This window comes from Ambystoma mexicanum, chromosome 3q, assembly GCF_040938575.1.
Source record: "Ambystoma mexicanum isolate Mex_15411 chromosome 3q, UKY_AmexF1_1, whole genome shotgun sequence".
NCBI classification, from domain to species: domain Eukaryota; kingdom Metazoa; phylum Chordata; class Amphibia; order Caudata; family Ambystomatidae; genus Ambystoma; species Ambystoma mexicanum.
In genome coordinates this window covers 1,077,515,708-1,077,538,078 of record NC_090926.1, presented here as the reverse complement: position 1 = coordinate 1,077,538,078, position 22,371 = coordinate 1,077,515,708, and positions in this window count along the sequence as shown.

Sequence of the window (22,371 nt, the reverse complement as noted above, 5' to 3'; positions counted from 1 at the left end):
GAACCAGAGTATACACCGTCCATTCCACTAATGATCCCAAAGGCAGCAGACCTAATTCATTCCTTATTGCTGCCATAGGCACCGAACTAGGAAGATGCAGCACCCTTCTCCATAAGAGAGCCTCCAGTCTTGACCAATCAATAGCAGCATTCAAGTTTTCTACCCCAAAGATCAACTTTTGGGACTATTTCTTGCCTGTGCAATTTTAGTATAGGAAGTATAGAGAAGCGACCACATTTATGGTCAAATAGCAGCAATTGGGAGGCCCAAGCTAGAAACGAAGCTTTATACCTTTTATACAATTCCAATTTAGGATTCCCAGAATTAACCAAGCTGCCTAAATATTTAAATTATTTCACCACTTCCAGCGACTGACCTTGGATAGACCACTTAAAAGACTTCCATTTGGCCTTTGGCTCCTTCAGAATCAGTACCTTTCATTTGGCAACGTTTAGCTTAAGATCCAAATCTGGCAAGTCTAACCCTGATTTTTGTATCTCTATGCATAGCTGAGAGAGTATCGATGAGTGCCACAGGGCAACCACAATTAAATAATTTTGCCCACAAGAGTTCCTGGTTGACTCTGTCAAAAGCCTTGCTAACATCCAAAAAGTCTAGATACAGTGAGTGCTTTTGGTGCCGCACCTGGCAACCTAGCAAAGACACCACAAAGCTATTTAGACCAGTCCCTACTCCTTTCTTAAACCCAGCTTGATGAAAAGTCCAAATTACCAGAATTACACGCCCAGGCTAATAATTCCTGCAATATTAATTTAGAAAAGATCTTACTGGTCGAATCCAACAATGATATAGGCCTTTAATTCAGCGGTGAGAATCTATCACCTCCCTTGAATATCACGACCACTGTTGTCAACTTCCACGATGGAGGAATCTGCTTGTGTAGAAAAACATTACCAAACCGAACGGAAATAATCTTTTCCCACAGAATCGGATCTGATTTTAAAGTCATACCAGATAACCCATCTGGGCCGGGAGCATTTGAACCTTTAATGGACCGAATAGGATCATTATGTCATCATATCCCAGGTTAGAGCCCCAACCCAACTGGTCATATACAAAACAGAAGCCACAACTGCCTCGGTCCTGTATAGTTTCCCAAAGTGTTCTACCCAAGTTGCCTCCAACATGAGTTGGACCTGCAAATATTGATCCATCCCCTCCGATCTGATCACTCGCCAGAAATTGTCAGGCCGATTGCCTAGCATAATAACCCAGCATTTTCTTCTGCATTCTTTATGTTGGTTTTCAATGTTTTAATTTCGTGCGTGAATGGCAGAATTTTTCTCTTCAGTGTCCTAATATTCAATTTTAGCTTGTTCATACGTAGCATTGCCTCACTGTCAAACGCATGTATTTGAGAATTGGCAGAAATTCCTCTCACCGTCAACCTCGAGGAGGACAACACGCCTAATGTCGATCAAACTGTAGTTTCAAACTCTGTCGGACTACATAGTCAGGAGGGGCTCTCTTGCAACCGCAGCACCATCAAACCATTAAATCTGGATGCAAATGTATGCTGCCAAGGAACACTATGGTCCCTTGGATTAACAGACACTCCTAGGTCCCTTACCTCATGTGGGGTAGGACACAATATCGGGATTTCATATACCACGAATGAGTGATCGCTTACCTGCAAACAGTGCACATCCAAAGAACCACCCCTGACATGCAAGTCCGAAGACACATAAACATAATCTAATATGGAGCGCTAGAGCGCATTATGCCAAGAACATTTTGGGGGGATATCAGGCAGTAGAACCGCACTTGGGGGCACCAAATCCCACACAGATAATCCTTGGCGCATCAAACTTCCATTATCTAACTTTTTAGTGAACACCCTTCGTCGTTTGTGTTTCTGATACCATACCTCATCGAGACATTCTGAGTTGAAGTCCCCCACTACAATGACATAAGCGTCCTCCTCTGGGGTTTCACCAAGCATAAAATACGACAAATCAGTAAGAAATCCCCCAAGGGCACACGGTTGGGATTAAAATACATATTAAATAAGATACTTGGAAAACATAACCGCAACCCGCGGCCTCCAGGAAAGTAGTGTAATCAGCATATTGTTTCTTGCTGTTTTAATCTGTTTCCCCACAATACCCAGGTTATGCTTAACCGATGTCAGCACCGCACAATATGGCCGCCCTCTTATTCCCTGTTCAGCCTTAACAGCAGGTACCTCATAGCTATCCATAATGGGTGACTCATACATTAGCGTTTCCTGCAGACACACTATGGTAAAGGTTCTGAACTGCTCTTCATTTTTTGATATGTAAACAAATCCCCTGGAATTCCAAGACAAAATAGACACCAGAGCCACTCATGCCTGAGGGTCTTTTGTGCATGGGGCATTGGGGAGAGGATTCACAATCCTTTTTCTCACACTTTGTCCCTTTCGGTCTCCTTCTGGGATTACCAGTCAAATCATCTACCTTTAACCTCAGATTTCGCAACAACTTTCTTGAGCCGTTATTTGAATGCTTGTCCAAGATTTTGCCATTCTTTGATTTAGGTTGATTTGTGGACTTACAATCCTTGGACTTGCACCTTCTCGACAATAATTGAAGGGGAGCTGCTATTGGTTCTACCATACTGCTATTCAGAAATGGCACACTAGCCCCTTCCAATGTTACAGGAGGTGTGTGCCCCAGTATAGACACCATTGGACATGTCTGGTTCTCCAAAGCCTGATCCAATAAGCTCCCCACCTCAATGACTGGTTGAACCCCCACTTTTGAGGTATCCTCACCAGGTAGCGGGGCAGCAAGCCAGATGTTAAATTCCAAATTAGACTCGCTTGGGGCAGGGCAATAGGATGTTTGGGGGAGCAATTCCCCCAGTCTCTGTTCATGCTTATTATCTTTCATTTTAAATGCAGTAATAACACCTTCTATAAAATTAACCGTAGCACATAAGTTTTTCAAAATTAGCCAAACCTCCATTAGCTCAAAGTTAAGATATCCTCTGTCCATGGAGTCTAATTTACGTGAAAAAACGTACTACCGTTGTCTCATGCACTTGTTTCAAACCCCCAGTCTTATCAGAAGTAAATGCCATTTTCGCCTTACAGTCTGTTATTTCATAAGCGAGGGCCTTATGTTGTGTTTGTACTTTTCCTCCTGGTTGATAGATCTGTGTACATGAGCCCCTGACGGAATGTTGGTGTGGAATGTTATGGATGAACTGTGTCTGGGTGTTCCACGAAGTCAGTTGGGGCCTGGACTTGGATGATGAGGGGGCCGGTGGATGTCTCTCCCTTCCCTTACACCTAATCTACTTCTTCATGTAAACTTGCCTCTCATGTCAACTTAGTAAAGCCTTCTATACCTACGTGTGGCTCAGTTCACTTATTTCCCCCAGAACTGAAACTTAACATTGGCGACGAGGATCTTGGGGAGTGTTTGAAGTTGTGTGCTGAAGAAAGAGAAAAAGAAGAAGAAGTAAACCAAAACGGGAAAGAAGGAAGAAGGAGCAACGGAGGGACACCAAGCTGAAGAAGAGAGCATGTCCCAGAGGAGACATCCACCGGCCACCCCGGCCCCAAGGTGAGCGCGCCCTTTGACTGTTTTATTTGAGACAGGGCTGCGCTGTGCGGCTGTTATTTCGAGTGAAAATGCCTTTGGGAATGTACACGGCCCATTTTGACAGCGCGCAGGGGCTGGGAGAAATGTCCGTAGCATATGCGGATTTATGTGAAAAAAAAATATATATATCACGGCGCAGCAAGTGAACATTTATCCATTGGAAGTTACAGTTTTAGCTGCACGGCAAATTAAATAAAATATATTGCCCGTGTGCCCGGCTGGGGATATGAAAGTGTCGTCTGTCATATCGGGCAGAAACCCCACCTGTGGTATCATGCGTGACGGTTGGCCCGGAGAGCTCTGTTCGTGGCTCTCCCTGTCTTCATTATGGTGACGTCATTTCTTGACTGAAGGTATTGGTGATTGTTGCTGCTCAGAATGCTCATGCCAAAGCTCCGAGCTTCTGCAACGCAGAGCATTTCGTCTGAACCCTGAGGAAGTTTCGAAAAGTGCACCTTCCGACGTGCTCACAACGTACAATGAAGTGCTTCGGTCATCAAGAGGAATGTCAGGAAACAACCTCCGTGTTGTTTAATGTGCGTCCGTATTTCAAGCAAATGTTGAGAACACTACGCAGGTACTTTGGGTTGCCTTTAATGTAAGGAGTTTCATTTTTTAGTCTTTTCATCAATTGAAGCACACATATTTTGGTCAGCGAGGAGATGTTCCGTGAGTTAAAGATTCTCCTTGGGACAGCATTGGAATGTACACGTGTACTGCACTACGGCATGGTGAAGAGATGGCAAAGTACTGTTCGTGTTTATTTTGGGGGTGTTTAAAGTTTCCGCAATGTTGAAGGCTGTGAGGCTGCAGATGAGAAGTGGAGTGCAGCAACCTTTTGTTTGGAAATGGTTCTGTCCGAGGTTATGTTCACAGTCAAACAGCGCCACATGTGTTTCTGGATAAGCAATGAAATATGTTGTTCAGCTGCCATACCAGTTTAGTTTTTATACCTCAGTGAAGTTCAGAGTCGCTCTCCTGATTAGGTATTTGTTTTTCTTCTGTTTAATGGGAAATGGTGATGTATATATGTGTATGTGGATATATATATATATATATATATTACAGTGCTGTTATACTAAAGCGTTATTGTGGCATTGAGATTGTGAAAGGATTAAAATGTCATGTGAGGCCTGTTAGATCATTTCTTTGCAGAGTTGTTGTTAAGGCTTGCCGTGTTGAATGGCTTTGAAAGTGAGTATTGTTGAGGTTGAATTGCCATGGCCTCTGTGTGAGTATCTCATGTGTGACATGAGGTATTGCATTATGTATGTTATTTTGGCTAACCACATTTTCATTCACAGGTTCATCAAACACAAAGGACTTTGTAGGGTAAAGAATATGGACTCGGTAGTAGTGTTGAACTCTCGCTTACCATTCTTATACCCTCAATTTATCTTTGCTTGTATGGTAAGAGACTTGTGGTGAGTGAAGTGTTTGTGTTGTGGTGGTAACAATATTTTGGCTATTTGGGTGGGATGTGTGGTCCCAGTAAAAGGTTCTGGTTCTGGTTGAACTGGTGTCCTTCGCACTAGGTGCACCCTGATAATTGGTGTTTTGGTGGGATGCATGGTCCCGGTAAAAGGTTCTGGTTCTGGTTGAACTGGTATCCTTCGCACTAGGTGCATTCTGTCATTATGGTGTTTCAGCGGGATGTATGGTCCCGGTAAAAGGTTCTGGTTCTGGTTGAACTGGTATCCTTCTGTGGTGAGTGAAGTGTTTGTGTTGTGGTGGTAACAATATTTTTGGTTATTTGGGTGGGATGTGTGGTCCCAGTAAAAGGTTCTGGTTCTGATTGAACTGGTGTCCTTCGCACTAGGTGCATCCTGATAATTGGTGTTTTGGTGGGATGCATGGTCCCGGTAAAAGGTTCTGGTTCTGGTTGAACTGGCATCCTTCGCACTAGGTGCATTCTGTCATTATGGTGTTTCAGCGGGATGTATGGTCCCGGTAAAAGGTTCTGGTTCTGATTGAACTGGTGTCCTTCGCACTAGGTGCATCCTGATATTTTGTGTTTTGGTGGGATGAATGGTCCCGGTAAAAGTTTCTGGTTTTGGTTGAACTGGTATCCTTCGCACTAGGTGCATTCTGTCATTATGGTGTTTCAGCGGGATGTATGGTCCCGGTAAAAGGTTCTGGTTCTGGTTGAACTGGTATCCTTCGCACTAGCTGCATTTGGTGTGATAGTGTATTGGGATGTGTGTCCCACTCACGCTACTTTGGGAGCGTGAAATATGCTGATGTTGTTATTTGTGAAATTGGTATCCTGTGTTGGTGGAAACAGTTGGAGGTGTTTAACGTCTTATGGTGGCCTTGCACATCTTGTTAAGGGTTTATGGATGATGATGGTATGGCATCTGAATTGTTTGGTTTGGTTTGGTTTTGAGAGTGAGGGCTGGTTCCCTGTGTTTGATGTCCGTTGTGGGCCCGCTACGGAGTTGGTTGAGTGTATGAGTTGGAGTTTAGTTTATAGGAGCTGGTTTAAAGTTTGGTGGAGTTGAGCAAGCAGCTTTGCTCTGAGCATATTGCTTGGTGTGGAAGTTTTGTGATGAAAGTACGGTCTGGGTTAGATGTCTTTCTTGGATTGTTTTACAGAGTTCTATAGTGTTGTTCCCTTACTTCCTCCCCTGTTGTTATCCTTATTTCATAAAGGGGGAAGATGTGTTGTGTTTGTACTTTTCCTCCTGGTTGATAGATCTGTGTACATGAGCCCCTGACGGAATGTTGGTGTGGAATGTTATGGATGAACTGTGTCTGGGTGTTCCACGAAGTCAGTTGGGGCCTGGACTTGGATGATGAGGGGGCCGGTGGATGTCTCTCCCTTCCACCTAATCTACTTCTTCATGTAAACTTGCCTCTCGTGTCAACTTAGTAAAGCCTTCTATACCTACGTGTGGCTCAGTTCACTTATTTCCCCCAGAACTTACTGGAGCCTTCAGTCCCATTGTTCTGTATGGATGAATATACAGCTTGATCACATGTAGGTGATGTCACATAGGCCGATGCAGCATGACTTCTGTAACCTCTTTGCGTCATCACTAGGGCCCAGCAATACCCACTGGTTAGATTTAAAGTCAAGTGAGAGGCGCTCACGTTTCCCCAACTCATGGCAACCCACTGGAGCTAGGATTGAGACGTCAGGCAACAAGTCCTGATCGTTTAGTTCCTGTTGCTGAGTCACCACTCCATAAGACCTCACAGTGAGTAGGCGAAAATACTTTATTTAAGAAGTTTGGGGCTACAACACCCCCAACAGTAAATATAGAACCAACTGGAGTATTCTCATTTGCCTTGACCGGTGAATCCCTTCCCGGGGAATGGACTTCAACAGAAATGGCAGCCGCTCCTATGGGCACCAAGACAGGCCCCTCGTTTGCCTACGGTATCAATTAAATGCCACTTCCTTCTCCTGTCGTGGTCGAAACAGTCAATTTCACACAGTTGGCACTCTTTACTGCGTTGCTTGTATTCACAAGCACATTATGGTGTTTGAATGGCCTTGGAGACCCCCTACTGAGGCTGTATCGTACTACGAAGCACTGCAACCATGGGCGTGCGAATAACAAAGCTCTTGGCAAACACATCCCGCGTTACTTGCCCTCCTTCTCACACAAATAGGGAGATGGGGGGTTCAAAGGCACTGTGCCGGCAGTCACCCCTCACCAAACACGCTGAACACACAAGAGCAGGGTAAAGGCCGTGCTGCACAAATATCAATTGCCAATGTCACCAGCTCGCAGGAGGGGCAAAATAAAATGATTTTAGACAGTGATTTGAGCGGTTGTATACGATTTGTTCGAGTCACAATTGTTCGAATGACAATTGACCTTTGCACAATTGACCGAATTTTGAAGGTCAATTGTTACACATATGCGGGGGAAACCCCCCGCAACCCTCCACTCAATGCAAAACCCCCCACCCAAACCATATATATATATATATATATATATATATATCATATATGGTCAATTGCGCAAAGGTCAATTCGGACCCTTGTAATTCCGTCAATTGGGCATTTGGATAATACCGATTTGAGTAAATGGATCAGACAGAGTGGATTAGGTAGTCGTATGAGCAAGATTGTAAACTATACCAGGCTCACCCTTGATCCCGTGATGGAACGGATTGTTAGGGAGAATTCTCTTCTAAGGCTAATTTCCCTTACCTATAGAGTCCCCCAGCAGCTTTGTTGGATTTGATGGGTTTATTTTTTTTTCTCCTGCTAAGAGTGAGACCCTTTTTCCCATTCTTAGACAGATTGCTAGTGTGTGTTTTAGGCTATCTTGTGTGCTTCTGGTCTATGGGTTTTTCTCACCCTCATAGGAATCATCTTTTTAACATGTGTGGTACACAGCACCCTCCGTGCCGTACCACAGGGGTGTCGTAGTGACCCCCAAACATAGACTCCATACCTTGGGACTGACTACTGTCTCCCAGGGCATGTAAAGTCCCCATTGACTTTACTAGTCAATTCTTATGAACTAAACCAGTACAACCCATCTTATTATGGAAGTACTGGGAAGGGTTAATAGTTTTTGCCTTACGTTCATTTTGGAGAGGGTACCGTACAGTCCCTCTCTCAAAAGTTTCTGGCTGGTGGCAGTGGTTACTACCGTAAATATTGAACCGCAAATATTTCTCTATGGGATTTTTGGTGTCCGGACATTTCATCGACAACAATTGGTCGACAGGACATTTGGTCGACGTAATTTCGTCGAAAACCAAATGGTCGATTTTTTTTTAAAATGTATATATTTATTTTTAAGGTTGTAGTTTAGGGAAAAAAAGGGTTTTTTAGAAAAAAAGGGGTTGGGGAGGACCGCCCCCCCCCCAAAAAAAGGGTAAAAATAAAAAAATAACAAATTCGACCATTTGGTTTTCGACGAAATTGGTTCGACCATTTGTCCAGTCGACCAATTTTTTACGATGAAATGTCTGGTAACCGGGATTTTCCCATTGTTCAAGGCTAACACTTTTACTGACAGCCTCTAACATACCGCCGATTTATTTTTATATTAACTTTACTCCGTTAGGTTTTTATTGCAGAACTTTAATAATATTTCTTTCTCGTGTCTTCCTATGTAATCCTAACCAAGGTCGGGGATCCTTTGTTCATCCTTTTGGCGGGCTTCTGCACAGAAGCCCTCCTCTCGGCATCACTGAGTCTGGGGTAGACAGGATGTGTGGGAGGGGGAATAGGCACCCTGGACCGGGTTGCCTACGCAACCCAAGTCGCACTCTGCCCTGATAGGCTGGGGGGTTCTGTGTGAGTGACAGCTAGGCTGTATGAATGGGGGTCTTGCTGCATAAAAGCAGGGTCCTGAGGACTGGAGGACAAGACGTCGCCATTGGAACTAAGAAACCGAAGAGGAGAGAAGCTGAAGACATCTGCAACGACTGAACCACCGGTGAAGTCCTGCTGCAGATCCTCACCACTTTTCTCCAACGACTTGAGAAGATCTTCCTCTGCAAGAGTCTTCTTCCCTTGAGCTGGTGGGGCCAACCAGTTCGTCAATCACTATCCAGGACCTGCATTGGTCGAATCAACAGTGCCAAGCACTAGGAGACCTGATAGCCAGGCACCCGTCCACCAGGACGGCAATTTAAAGGAGCATACCTTTTATTCATTTTGGCAGCACCGCGGCTGGTTTCATCCCTGGGCAGTGCAGCAACTCGAACCTTCCTCCACATCGAGAGTCTCTCTTCCTCTGCTGGATCTCTCGAACTGCAGGAACTGCCAGGAACAACCGTCGCCGCAGGAGCCTCTTCCACTTTTAAGGTACATTGTTCTGCAAGCCTCCCGTTTCGTGGGGTATCGCCAAAGGTGTTTTAAATCCTTTAATTACCTACTGGGTTGGCCGCCCCTATCATTGGTGCCAATGACACAAATAGGAAGATGCATTCAGCTGGCATGGAGATTCCTGTAGATGTACAAAGTAAACAATGGCCAGGGCTTAATGTGGGTGAGCCAACTAAAAGCTGACACCTGCAGACACAGTTGTGAATTATTGCAGCAAACAAACTCCACTCTTGGATTTCGGTTTTGCAACAGGTATGTATGTATGTATGTCAGCTTATACAGCGCTGGTAGCCCGCAGGCATCAGGGCACTTTTGACAAACAACACAGACTATGCTAAAGTGATAAATCCCTCTTCATTAACTATTCATAATCCCAGATTGCCACTTGAGAGCAAAACACTGATCACCTAAATAGGTGGGTCTTCAGTTTTTTTCTGAAGGTCAAATGGTTGCCTTCCAATCTGAGTTCAAGCGGAAGACTGTTCCACTGCTGCACTGCCATTATTGCAAATTATCTGCCCAAACCTGTCTTTAACTTATATTTTGGCACTGTAAGCAGGCCTTTACTTGCCGAACGTAGCTGTCTCTGTGGGATGTGAGCTTCAAATTGGCTCTTGAGATAAGTGGGGGTGTCTCCGAACAGGCACTAGTGTACAAGTGTCATGGCCTTAAACTTTATCCTCTCTTCCACTCCAAACCAATGCAGCGATCTTCTAGCCATTGTTACATGATCTCTACTCCTCAGTTTCTTCACAATCCTCACTGTGTCATTTTCTATGACTTGGCATCTGGCCAAATCTTTTGTTGTTGCACCTATTAACAGGGCTTTGCCATAGTCAACCTCGACAGTACAATTGTCCTTGCAAAGTACCAGGGTCTGTTTATTTTTATTACAATGAGAGGAAACCACCCAACAGAGAATCCATGTCGTTAAGAGTGAACACACGGACAAGTACAGAACGTTTGCACATGTTAGTGCCTTTGAAGTAGCAGAGAACAGTGTGTTACAGCAAACATCGTTCTCTTCTCTCAACCTTGAATGTCTTTCTTTTCTCTGGGGAGAGGAACGTCTTCCACCTATACATCCTTGCTTCATTTGGTCACATCTATCATCTCCCTCGTACACATCCTCTATCTGGTCGTGTGCTATAATTCACTCAATATGCAATCTCTCTCGGTGCCTTTTGGGCACTGCCACTTCAAACCGCAAAGCCTTGTGGGACTAGTGCCGACAAAAATGGCTACCCTCATAATGTGTTATGAATGGCTGTTCCTATGACATTCTGCACACACAGAGGCTTCTGACCAGCAGCCTCAGAGGGCAGCACTGTCTAAAGTCAAGGCCAGCAGATTTGAAGGAGGTGCTTCTGCAAATGGAGATTCTTTGCATGCTTCGGAGTCTCAGGAAGCCGGACTAAGCTTGAAGTTCTGCCGTGAGGGCATTCTAGCAGCTGAAGATCTGAAAATGCACAGACCAGGCTCCATATTTCATATACCTGTTCAACTGACTATTGAACAGGTGCAGATGTGTTGACTGTAAGCACCTGGACAGTTAATAATGTTAGAAAATTCTAGAAAATTCTAGAAAGTGAACCAGGGATGCCATGGCGGGCTTTGTAAAGCTGCCACAGGTTTTTAAGTGGGCTTTTATCCCTGTGCTGGGGAGATGTGGTCTTGATGTCACAGCTCAAACATTAGATAAACAATCTAATGTCTGGTGCACAGAATATTGCAGTAATCTAATCTGGGGTGACCAATGCAAGGATTAGAACAATGTTATGGTTAAACTGCAGAAAGGGAAGGCTCCATTTGAATTGACGTAAGTGGAATAAATTGATCTTGGCATCAAGTTATCAACAACATGGGCACCCAGAAGAGACTAAGAGGGAGCAGAAATGGAGAATGGCCCATGGTGAGGACTTGGGACAGCCCCAAAAAAGGAGTCATACCAGCATAGGAAGATACAGTGGACAGAACTGCAACATAGGCATTCCCTGACATGAGAGCCACCCAAAATACAAGAAGCCCTAACAGCATATCCATGGCCACCCCACCACTCCATCCATGAAAAATGAGACTATGAATTTAGATGGTAACGTGGGGCTGCACACTGCCTCTAGACCTATGTGGATTGGACTAAAGAAAGAAATGTTTGTTGCACTTAGCATCCCCTACAATGTATATTTCTAAGTATATTTCTTTCTTGAGTCCAGTCAACATAGGTCTAGAGGCAGTAGGCAGTCCCACGTTACCATCTAAAGGCTTAAGGAAAAGAAGAGAATAGAATCCTGAAGAATGTCCTGCATTTTCAGCCATGACTGACAGAAACATGTTGTGTTCTTACCGGTGGCAAGCAGACTTAAATGCAATGGATTTAGATGCTGCATCCGAGTATTCCAGCTGTCACTATCTCAGCCGCGAGCAATGGTGCCTGAGACAGAAACTCTCGGACCCTTGGGGAGGAAGATGTAATGAACATCTGCTGAATATTCCTCTAGCCGTTATCTTCTGGTCGCATCTTCCTGTATGAATATAAAGGGAGCAGCATCAGTTTGGGAATATTCAAAACCTCCACACTCAATCCCTGCACGAACAACACTGCCTTCTCCTTACCTGTTAATTTCCATAGGATACCAGGGACACAATGACCGCAGCATCATTTGGGATCAGTGGCACACAGGGGGCGGGGGAGCACCTGGCCCAGAAAGGCAACACCGCACAGCAGCAAGGAATACCAGGAAGAAGAATTCCCAGTGGGGAGGTACAGTCTCATCGCGAACCAAGAAGGGAAAGCGGGAGTGTAAGGATGTCAGCTGTGATGAGACTTGATGACGGGACAGGCCGAATGCAGCATTGATGTTGCTTGGCAACTTCTGTAGTCCTTCTTTGAGTTTTATGTCCATCTACAACGGAAGTGCTCCTGATGTCCTGCTGGCGGCCAGCTTGAATGGTGTATATTCCTTTATGATCCTATGGAGGATACAACACATGTGGGGTCAGAAGTTCAATACATGATTTAAACCTGAAATTAAAATGTTTTGATCTTCATAACTGTATTTAGCACAAGTCTGCAAATGTCTGGTCTCATAAGAGGGAAGATAATGGTGTCCACCCTGGAAAAGTGCAAGGACTTTAGACAAGAATTCCTCATACTATTGCATATTAGCCCTTTAGACAGAATTTACGTATACTGTTGTGTAGTTAAAGCACCTTAAGACGAGGCTTCTCTCTCTCTCTCTCTCTCTCTCTCTCTCTCTCTCTCTCTCTCTCTCTCTCTATATATATATATATATATATATTTTATATATATATATATATATATATATATATATGTTGGTGTTTGTGAATAGTCGCAAGAATGTAAGATAAAGAGATGGATTGGTTTAATAAGATGGATTGGTTTAATACATTGTTCTAATGTATGTGTTTGGGATGAATATAAATGTTTTGTCAAATAAATTCAGTGAAATATAAGGATATTTTCTGATCTGCTGTATGTTTAGTGATAAACTTACCCATGAATTTTGATTAATAAGAGTGGTTTGAGGTCTACATAAATATAACTGTAATATTATACATTCCGCTGTTAGTCCAGAAAATACCCTACCATAGCATAGACGGTATATTATGTTGGCCGAAAACCAACCGCATCATATGTCTAGCATAGTCAGTACAGAAGCGTCAGCATAACCATAGAGCGTCCATTTTGTAACAATAGAATTCGCCATTTTGCAATTTTGCTTTGCCTTGCCCTTCTGTCATAATGCTTTGCTAAAAATGAATTCTATTTTGTTCTTCTCATGCACAGATCAAGGCCACAAGTTACATGTTGAGAGACTAGCCCAGACAGCCCAGACAGCAATACACTGTTCTCCTCCCTCACAAGTCCTTGGAAGTAAGCAGAAAGGCATTTAATCACCAAGCAGGTGCCAGCTAGTCTCGCTGAAACGGCAGAAACTATAGAAATAGACTTGGCTTGAATTATACTCTCCTTCACGGCCCCCCTATCCTGGGCCCCTTTAGATCGAGCCGACCTCTAGCTCACAAATAGAAACCAAGAGATAGTAGGGCTTGGAATCTGTCCCTCCTACGAACACAGCTTGCTTGCAGAATAAGGACACTATGTTCTTGGTAACAAAGAAAAGTGTCTGCACCTTCGCAGATTGCAACTGTTGCTGAATAAATGTATTTAAAGGTGTCATATACGTCATAATTGTCAATCACCGATCCCTTGCTAAAGAAGATACATTATGGGCGGTTTTGGATGTGTCACGACTGATAATATGATAGTCTTTTTGTATATATGTAACTGATGTAAAATGGTCGCTCTCTTGCGCTCCACGAGGTCTGGGTAACACACGTTGTGGGACGTGAGATCCGGTCGGCCGACTGAGACTATTTGCTTTGCAATAAACCCTAGATTTTGGGAATTGAACCTCGTGTCTGGCGTATCAGTTTGTGTGTGGTGAGTGTACCTTGTTTCCGTGCACGAGGGTCCTCCAGGGGCCCGTCAAAAATGGTGCCCGAATAGGGACCCTCCCCCATTTGCTCCATCGTGTACGTTGTAATTTGAAGAAGACGGAAAAAACTCATCGAGGAGGAGGCCGTCGAGCCGGGATTGAGAGGTGTTTGGGGAGCCCCTGTAAAAGTGGTGAGAGACTCCTTTGCAGATCTGTACACAACCGGTCCCTGACCGACGTGTCCGGCCAGAGAGCAAGAAGGCGAGGGTCCCGAAACGAGGCAGATTGAGCCAGATAGGCAGACACGACGATCCTTGGTTGCGTCAGTATACGGATGAATTGCATCTTCTTGAGAGACGAATTGATTGATCAGGTGAGTCGTGCAACGATTCTGATAGTCCTGATATTGGTTGAGAGTTGCTCTTGCAAGATCAAACGCCCAGGGTAAGGTACGAATAAGATCAAACATGCCTGGGAAATTGTCTTCCTGTCTAGTGGGATTTTTCCACTGCGGTAGACAATCTTTGGAAACTGGCCAGGCTGCGCCACCCGTAGGGTCGCCAGCGTATGAGATGTATGTGAAGTATGGAATACGGGCAATAATGTTTTTTTAAATTTGGCATAGGCAAACCAGACACATAGCAGATTTGCAATGACCTAAAAATGCGAGTTATGAGATGGCGCGTATAGATCATTTGGAATCAGTTTTGCTGCGCAAGAAAGCACTTCCTGTGACATTTGATTTCATTAGAGACTGGAGGAAAGAAGCTATCCTCCGCTTCAGAAGCAGAGAGAAACATGCGCGTATGCACAAATCTAATGCAGATAGAGCGCTGGAACGGGAAGAAAAAGAATGGGATGAGCAAATTAGAAAGGCAGACAGATGTCTCCAAATGGGAATAGATAAAATATATCCTCAACAAGAATTGCATGCATCAGATGAATTAATCAGTAAGATTTTAAATGAGAAGAGACAAGAACGTCCTAAAAGTAAAACGGACATAATTGCACCAGTGCGCAATGTTCGGCTTCAACCCCAGCCCACCACTTCCCCTTCCAGTTGTTCCATCTGCACCAGCCCCTCCTATACACGTGATCCCACTTCCCCCTCTGCCTACCGAGCTTGAATCCACAGTAATCTGGAAGACAGTAAGGGACGAGCAGGGCCTGCACAAAGCGTGTATGCTAGAGTAACCCATAGTGCAGTCAGCAAGGAGAGGAAGAAGGAGTTGAAAGAACAGGCAGAAATATATATCGAAGGAAATGACGAGGCCTTGACGCTAGGATCAATGTACGATTACAGGAAGCTCAGTGAAAAACAGGTAGTGTTGGAATGCATGGGGGAATACCTTATGGAAAGATGGAAGCAATTAATTGGTATGGTGCCGCCGCAGAAGTTGCTGGACTTGAATGCCTTTGCGCGTATAAGAGAAAGTGATTCAGAGATGAAGGAGCATGTGGACAGGCTTTTTGAGTTTAAAAATGAACATAATGAATTGTTTTCAGAAATGTTTTCCGTGCCCAAGTTTAGGAAGAAAGAGGTAAGAAGAGGGAGACAAGAGGCGGTACCATATGTACAACGGCGATTTCTTCCGCCGTCAAAACAGGTTAGCGAAGAAATGAAAATATGCAAACGAGAGGCACTTAGATGGATTGCAGACGCTAGCATCCCTACAATGACAGAAGCACATTATACAGCACAATATGTACATGTCCCTTTCTCAAGACAAGAGGTGAATAATATAAAACAAATGATCCCTGATTTGAGGAAAAATCTGGCGGGATTCTATAAAGAAATTGAGTCCTATTTGAAATCGTCCATTTTTACTATGAACGATATTGACCTATTATTTATTCCCTGTGATTCTCCCAGCAGATATATGGAAACAAATTAGGAATGTAAATGATCTGGATAGTTTGAGTGATACACAGGAGAATTTAATAAAAGAGGATGCGGACAGAAAAGCAGGGGAAAAGCCATCATCAAATATGTCATACGAATAATACAATTGAAGATTATAGTTCCAGAAAAGAGAATTGCATGGGACAAACTAACTGCATGTGTGCAAGGCAAAAATGAGTTGGCTACGGACAATTTTAACAGATTTGAAGAAGTATATAGAGATTTTAGTGGACAGGATTTAAGCACTGAGCCCGGGAAAAGACTATTTGTTGAAAAATATGTAAGAGGATTGTTACCTCCGATCCAAAATTTGATAATGATATCCGAAAGTGCATGGCAAGTAAAGTCACAAAGTGAGGTATTACACATGGCCCAGTATTATGAAAATAGAGTGAATACAGAGAAAGAAAAAGAAGTAAAAGACAGAGTGAATATAAAAACAAGAGTGTTACTACAACAGGTAGCGAGTCATAATAGAGGTAGAGGAAATGCACATGGGAGAGTGGGAGAGGAAATTATTCCAACATGCATGGAGGTTCACTTGGACTAAACCAATGTGCATACTGTAGGGAAGAGGGTCATTGGCGAGCACAGTGTCCACCTTTGCAAAATAGGAATGGGAATGGGAATGGCCAGAGGTCGCCCGGGAGCACAGGGGCAGAATAGAAATAATAGTATGCAGCAACATTTTAACAATCAAGGAAATAGCAACCAGAATCAGAACCAAAATCTGAGTCCGCACAATGGAAGTGGGGAAGAGAATGTTTTCGATACTCCATCAAATACATACTATTCCGGTGACTTCAGATGATGTATTGTTCCGCTAGGGAAGCCTGAGACAGGGGTCGGAACCAGTTTCTATTCTCGTTGGCCAGAAAAGACCCTACGTAGATATGAAAGTTGGGAATAAGGAGCACATTTTTCTTGTGGACACAGGTGCACAGAAGTGCTCAATAGATCACCACTTGATTCCAGAAATACCACTGTCAGGGCAAAAGAACGTTTCAGTAGGGTTCGCAGGCATCCCAGTAATTAGTCCCGTGTCCCAGTCAGTACCAATAACACTAGGGCCATTCACTGAGTCTTGCCCGTTCTTGTTGACGCAAAATTGTGGCGAGAATCTGTTAGGTTTAAACTTGTTAAAGGAACTAAGTGTGGCTATTCATTGTTCTCTTGACGGAGTGTTTTTGACAATATCGCCACAGAATATACCAGTGTCCGAGTTCCTGTCCAAACCACTGCCAACAGAATTAAGTAAGGTACCGACTTGCATATGAGCAATGAATGATAACGATGTTGGTTGGTTTAAAATAGAGCCGGTGAGAATTGTTTTGAAAGGATGACACTACCACGTATTCCCCAATATAAAATTTCAGTTGAAGGAGAAAAAGCATTAAAATGTATTGTCTCAGATTTGGTTAAAAGGAACATTATTGAAGAGATTACTGGTAGCACTTGTAACAGTCCCATTCTTCCAGTTTATAAAAAAGGAGGAAATGAAATACTGTTCTGATTCAGAATTGATCTACGTGCATTGAATAAAGTAGTTGATGCCCAATTTCCATTGGTCCCAGATGTCACTACCATTCTGACAATGATCCCAGCTTCGGCTTCATATTTTAGTGTAGTAGACCTTAAGAATGCATTCTTTAGCATTCCCTTGCACCAAGATAGCAGATACCTATTTGCTTTCACACTAGGAGGGCGTTCATTCACATTCACACAAATTCCACAACGTTACACTGAAGCCCAAGTATTTATAGCAGAGCATTAAAAGAACAACTAGACATGCTAGAACTACCAGCGGGTTGGGTACTATTGCAGTACATAGATGACCTGGTAATTGCCGCCGAAACAGAAAAATATGTAAAGAGGGAACTGTTTTGTTGCTGTCACATTTAGCAAAACATGGACATAAAGCTTCTTTAAAAAAATTCCAGTATTGTCGAAAGGAGGTGGACTATTTGGGCGACCTACTTTCAAAAGAGGGAAGAAGACTGAAACCAGAAAGGATAAAAAGTATCTCTGGTATGCCTATTCCAAAAACACAGAAAGGAGTCAGAGCCATAATAGGCATGGCTTCATATTGCCGGCAGTTGATAGCAAATGTTACGATGATTGTAAAGCCAATGGTGGCATTGACAAAGAAGGATGTTGCTTTGCCTTTGCCATGGAGTGAGGAATGTCAGAATGCATTTGATCTGCTCAAAGTTGCTTTGTGCTCAGCTCCAGTTTTTGGCACACCAAATTATGAAACAGTTTTTTAATTATTTGTGCATGAAAATGAAGGCTGCGCGCTGGCTGTTTTGACACAGGAACAAGGAGGAAGAAATAGACCATGCGGTTATTTTTCTTCTGCGCTGGACCCTGTAGCATGCGCTTTGCCGCGTTGTTTGCGAGCTGTTGCTGCAGCTGCCGCGTCAGTGAAACAAACCGAAGGGATGGTGTTGGGGCACACCTTAATTTTGATGGTGCCACACGCAATAGACGTTCTCATAAATAGAACGCAGACGCAACACCTCACATCAGCTAGATTGACTAGATATGAAATTGTCCTGTTTGCACCACATATTCAAATTAAGTGGTGTTGCACTTGGAATCCTGCAGAATTAATGCCCCTTCTTAGTGAAGAAATAGGTGAGAATGAATCACCTCCCCATGATTGTTTAATGGTTACTGAAGAAGAAACAAAAGGAAGAATTGACTTAACTGACACCCCACAGAAAGAGCCAGATGGAGAACTGTTTTGTGACGGTTCCTGTTTTAAATTACCTGATGGCACGTCAACTACTGCCTATACCATCACGACACTAAAGAATATTGTGGAGAGCAAAAGGATCCCATACAATTCAGTGCAAGCAGCAGAGATAATAGCATTAACAAGAGCATGTGAAATTTCTGAAAATCTAATTGTGAATATATATACTGACAGTCAGTATGCGTTCCGGGTGGTACATAATTTTGGCAGACTCTGGGCTGAGAGGAGTTTCCTAACATCACATGGAACTAGAATCCAACATGGCCCTTTGATAGTGAGATTGCTATCTGCACTTACGTGTCTGAAGCGACTGGCAATAATGAAATGCAAAGCGCATAAGAAAATAACATGTAAGGTGGGAGAAGGAAACGCATTTGCAGACAGGATTGCAAAACAAACTGCCACTAATTTAAGCGCAAAAATGTTGGTAGTGCAGTCGGAAGAAGTGCCCTGCATGATAGAGGATGGGATTACCACAGTCAAAGAAATGCAGGCGGATGCAACTGCTGATGAAATAAACGGGTGGGCTAAGGGCTCTGCAGAATTAGACTTGGAAGGTTGCTGGGTGGACAAGGAGAGTAGAAAGTGGATGCTGCCCAACTCCTACATAACTGCAATGGTCACCATGGCCCACAGCCCCACGCACATCTGTGCGAAAAAAATGGTCCAGCATTTGACTACAATATGGCAGAACCCGCACATAAGAAAAAATGACGAAAGACTAGTTCAGAATTGTATAACATGCCTGCAATAAAATGTTGGAAAAGGAACAGATACGACAACAGGTCGTTTTGGACCCCCCTCTATGCCCTTTGAGGTGATCCATTTTGATTTCATAGAAATGGAGAGATGTCAGAATCTAAAATACATCCTGGTGGTAGTGTGTGCGTTCAGTAAATGGGTGGAAGCATATCCGCTGAAGGACTGCACAGCCATGAGCACTGCTAAAGTAATGTTGAAAGAGTACTTTTCCCAATTCGGCCTGCCACGAGTCATATGGTCAGATAACGGCCCGCATTTTGTTGCCACCGTAATATTACAGATTTGTGCAGGCCTTCAGATTGAGAAACGATTCCATTGCGCCAGACACCCGATGAGTGCTGGGCTTGTTGAGTGCCAGAACGGCATACTAAAGAATAAAATAAGAAAAATCTGCGCAGGGAGCAAGCTGAAATTGACAGATGCATTATCTCTAGCTTTATTGTGCATGTGCATGTCTATGCAAGCAAGGACTGGACTCTCCCCATACGAGATCGTGATGGGGAGACCTCCTAACGTTTGGTGTGCACCGCAGCCCAGGCGCTTCAATGAAGTCGAATACCCTGTGCTTAGTACATACAGAAGCTTTGTCTGATTCATCAGCAGGTGCAGGAGGCTGTTCCGGTCAGATATACTGCCTGGGGCATTGTCTGCAGCCGGGAAACTGGATCCTCATTAAAAACTTTGAAAGGAAATCATCTCTTGCCCCAAGATGGTGTGGACCCTGTCAGGTTCTCCTGGCAACACAAACAGCAGTCCGTGTGGATGGTCGTAAGGCATGGATACATGCCACTCACACTAAGAGAATTCCATCACCACTGAAAGAACTGCCTGATCCAGACAACAAGGAAGAAACAGCTGCCTCCGACTCGAAGGACACCATTGCCAGTTCTCTACTGCAGATTCTGCCTGAGCCTGAGACAAAGCCTGAGAAGATTGCTAAAAAGGAAAAAGGGCTGAGTGTGCCCCAACTTTGCCCAGCTGAATCTGCATCAACACAGGTTGACACGAAACCTGCATCAACACTCTGGCGCCCACCATCACTTGCTGCGCCACAGGCTGACTCTGAGCCTGAATCTGGAAGTGCACATGCACTATACATCGATCACACAGTACCTGGAGCAATACGGTACAACCTACGTTCTCAAAATCGAAAGTGATCTGATCTTCGTGTTAATTTGTTGCCTCTTTTTCCCATCACGGATGAAGTGGGAATCGAAGGACTAGGGGAGTGAAGCGTGGGGGTTGTGCCAATCTGACAACCCTGGAACGCGGCTTCCCGGTTCTATCTATGAAAATGAAAATCCATGTGTTCATCACCCGTATGAATGAGCGGGGCTCATATGGTACAAAGGCAAATGATGTTTGCTCTGGAATCTTTTGAGCAATGTGCAGAAGCACAATAATCTTGCCTTAAGTTTAGCAATCCAGGCTACCGAGAACTGGCCTAAACACTTTATTAACATTTTTTCGAACTTGCTGGTATTCCAACGGGTGCAGCGGTGAGAAGTATTCACGTCGAACATTGCTGAAGGAGAAGAATAAAGAAGATGCCAATACCTGCTCCTGCCCCATCCTGCACCAATGCTGATGATGTAGTAAATATAGAGACTATAAAAGTGCCTAGAAAGAGTTGCCGGAAAAGATGTATGTTTATTATGACAATATTCATTTGCATTATGAGTATACTTGCACCCATGTCAGTAGTCCTGGTATTATGGTATTTAGAGGAAATACATCCATTAGGTGTATTTTTGCCTATTATTAATGCTTGCTTCTGTCACTGAAAGCCCAGTCCATGTAATCTCTTATACCTTGTCCCCATTGGAAAAAAGACACAGGGAAGGTTATGGAAATAACATGTTACTTTTGATAATGAACATGACACACTAAATTCTGAGAAAATATAATTGTTGGGTGGGCACGCATTTACCACAACATGGTGGGAAAGGAATAGGTTGGTATGTGCAGCCATTGCCACTAAGTTCAGCATGTTATGCATCATTAAGTGCACTATATTATGGGAAATGGAATAAGAGTGAAACAGGTCGATTAGATAGGACCAACATGGATGAATTTGAAAAAAGTGGTAAGGGACGCTGTAGGTTGCTCTGTATTTAACAGAGCAAGGGTAATAAATCCAGTAGTAACACCATAAAACAGACTGTATGTGCCCTATAAATCATCTGTAATCACGTTTCACATGAACCCACTAGGGAATAAAGATGCAGTGCCCCCTTCATATACAATAATTTACAGTCCTCGCACTGTTCCATTTTGTTTGCAAAAGAAAGGGTCCTATTCAGTAGGGACATTCAATAGGTGCATGAATATTGCAATCCGAGAGAGAGAGAGAGAGAGAGAGAGAGAGAGAGAGAGAGAGAGAGAGAGAGAGAGAGGAAGAACCAGTATATGTAGGTGATCCTGTCTATTTCATATGTGGGGCAAAAGCTTATCCCTGGTTGCCTAGAAATTGTGGAAGTACTTGTTACTTAGGGATTCTTTTCCCAGGGGTATTACTTTCAAAAACGTCGGTATAGCAAAACTATCTAGATCAAGGCCACGACGAGATGAGGAAGGAGGATTTATTGCAGAAGATATAGCAAAATCATTTATACCATTTTGGGGTCAAGCAATAAATTCATATAATATAAGACAACTGTCCAGAATTTTTGAATAAACAATAAATGGAACAACGGATATATTGTATAATATGACTCTTGAAGAAAAGGCAATTAGATTAATGACACTTCAAAATAGAATGGCTCTTGATATAGTTTTGGCTGACCGTGGAGGAGCTTGCAAAATCGTGGGGTCATCGTGCTGCGTATTTGTAAGTGACTCCTCCCCTACGATCTTTGAGGCAATAAAGAAGTTACATGTCCTGAGTTCTGACCTCCATCCCCCAACTGGTAGTTGGGAACTGCACATAAGCTCTTGGTTTTGGGAACTATTACGCTCATGGGGATGGAAATTAGTTGCAATTCTAGCCACAGTATTTGGAATCTTTATAACATGTTGTTGTTGCATACACTGTCTACCAATAATTTGCACTGAGATAAGTGACGAATGCATGAACA